We start from the raw sequence: 3119 nt of genomic DNA on the forward strand, positions 1-3119 counted from the left end.
TCAAAAACACACGCGAAAATGCGAAATGTACACGGTTATGAAATAGAATTGATACACCAGAAGTTACATACACGTTAGCAAACGCGACATACAAACGCAAACGCGATCGAACACGTAAACGTACAAACATTAGAGCACTTCGCGATGATACACGCGATCGTGAAGTGCCCCTGCCCGCACATATCGGAACCGTTCAATGAATATTACATTCAGAATCACGGCTCGCTACAATAGGCCTTAAGCAGTGTTTTGGCAAGTGACATTTCCCGTCTCGTCTGCAATTGTGTGAGTAAGTGATTCTAACGGGAAGCCCTTTCGAGATTCTAGCTCTACAGCTCCAGTACGACAACTCTCGAAAAAAAAAATGGTTTAAGATAATTATGTAGTATGCATAATTTTCGTCATCAATCGGAAAACTTGTAAAAGTGTAAGTGTAAACACTTACGGCCTATTTCTTCACTGGATGAAAACCGGTTTCCGCTGAAAACCAGTTTTCGAGTTGCTGGTGGCTAATTAGCCGGAAACCGGTTTTCACCCGAGTGAGGAAATTGGCCATTAAGTTTTTCTCCCGAATCTCAGCTTTTTTCGCATCTTTTGCCGAAATCTCAACAGCTAAGATCTCAGTAAACAATTTTTTGCTGAGATATCAGAAAAAGTGACATTTCATAGCTGAGACTCAGAAAATATTTCACAAAAAATCAGCAAACCAATATCACTTTCCTGAGATATAAGTTTGTACATTTGCTGACTACACGGCTGTTGGCAAACTGTTGAACCAAATTGAGTGTGTAGAGCTATTGGGATGAATTATTTATGCCAAATCATTTAGTTGTCCTTATAATGTTTAACAAAATTTGTGAAAACGATGATAAAAAGCTGATGATTCGTCAAATTCGAGTTTCATGTTAATAAACAGGTCAGCGCTCTTTAATATTTTATAAACTAAAGTTTGCCGGAAAGGATCTGAAACTTTTACCACAGACAACAGACGTTTAGGCTCGATTTGAATCGTGTGTAAATACCCGCTACTGAAATTCCGAATAAATCAGATGTCTGAAACACGTTTGGCAAACGTTTGTAGATGGCGCAGCGATCAATACAATGCAGTTAGAGTGCAGCTGTCAAACACGTGTAGCAAACAGTTGCGCAGATGGCAATAGTGAAACACGGATTTTCAACGTATATCAATTTGAAAGTTTACACAGGTTTTTGAAGAATTTTTGTTCTAGCCTAAACGTCTGTTTTCTGTGCTTTTACTCACTGGCAACAATTTTTGACGTTCATATGAAAATGCAAATTGAGGAGTGCTCGGTAACGAAATGATTTAACTAGGTTGATTACCGAACTGTTTGTTGTTCCCAGGATCCACACACTGAATTCTGTTCGGCAATTTCCGCAAAGCTGAACAGTCAGTAAAATGTTTCAACTGATAGCTACCCAAGTAACCACTAAGCACTAAAGCAAGCATTATATTCACCTTATAACAGCTTTTCGATGCTTATAGGTTCTATACAAGCTTTGCAAATGCCTATAAGCTTTATACAAGCTTTGCTAATGCTTATAAGCACTACGAATTTTAAGCATTTAAACAGGTCGTATATGGGTATATGAGGCTCTATTGTAGAGCTTATAAACCCTGTAGCTATAAGCCAGATAGGGTAGTCACCGATGTCATTTTAATGCCTGTTATAGTTGACATTACCATTACTCTAAACAATAAATTCCAAATCAAAACAAATATGATATGAGACACATTCAAAGCATAAGAAAACTTCCGAGGTTTTGGCATGTCGTCGTAAACAAATTAAAGGACACAAAACCTTCGAGCCATAAATGATATGATACATGATTTATTTCAATTTAGTATACATCTAATGATAGTTTTACAAAATATGATCTAAACCTAGCGCCCAATTATAAGTATAATCACAACAGAAATCTCTCAATTTAAGAACGGCAAATATCAGCTAGATTAACCAACTCCCAAATGGATCAAACAGCAAACGCGCTGGAGCAAAGTAACTTCCAAATCTTCCAAAGGTTTCTACCTTCGAACCTGGAACGCACGCCGCACTGCAAAAAAAACCAAACGGCGCATGCGATAGAAAGACCATGAAAGAAAGAACGAGAAAAAACTTTTTATTCCCTGTTTTTGTTTTGTTTTTTTTTTCAAGCAGTGGGTTATACCCACCACAAATTGTTTTGACATATTTCCATAAAAAAGTAGGAGTAGGCAGTATATCAGCCGAATATTTCGCCAAAAGTGGCCTTTAAGCAACACTAAAGTACGATATTGCACCTATAAGCTCTGCTACCCTTGATCTATAAGCGACTATAAAACCGAATTGATGCCATTTTCACGGCTTAGTGGTTACTTGGGTACACACCAAATTTTTTTCGCCGAATGTGAGCAAAAGCTTACCGAATTTTCATCAGCTGAAAGTTTCAGCAATACAAGATACCAAAAAATCGGCAATTTGAATTGAACCTGTTTGACAGATTCGCTTTACTGAAAATTCAGTTATTTATATTGTCAAATTGACAGCACGATTGCCGAATTCTCAGTATTCCAGGCTGAATTGCTGTAAATCCGGTAATTGCGCTGTCAATTTGACAATTCAATTACTGAATTTTCAGCAAAGCAAATCTGTCAAACAGGTGCAATTCAAATTGCAGATTTTTCGGCATCTTTGTATTGCTGAAACTTTCAGCTGATGAATGTTCAGCAAAATTTTGCTGAAATCTGCAACCAAATTTTGGTGTGTGAGCAAAGTGGCTTTATAAATATTGATTTTTAGTGATACATTTACCGACTTTCAGCAAAACAAACGTCACTTCTACTGAGATCTCGGTAAAAGCTTTGTTAGCTATGTAAAACTCGGTAAAATTTGAGAAAAACTGAGTTTCGGTAAAACAAATTTAAGTGTGCAAACTGAAATACATTCGTCATTTATGGCGATTTCGCTTGAACCCTGATATTTGCCGTTCTTAAATTGAGAGATTTCTGTTGTGATTATACTTATAATTGGGCGCAAGGTTTAGATCATATTTTGTAAAACTATCATTAGATGTATACTAAATTGAAATAAATCATGTATCATATCATTTATGGCTCGATG

The sequence above is a fragment of the Topomyia yanbarensis genome, chromosome 3 (genome assembly GCF_030247195.1).
Source record: "Topomyia yanbarensis strain Yona2022 chromosome 3, ASM3024719v1, whole genome shotgun sequence".
Lineage (NCBI taxonomy): Eukaryota > Metazoa > Arthropoda > Insecta > Diptera > Culicidae > Topomyia > Topomyia yanbarensis.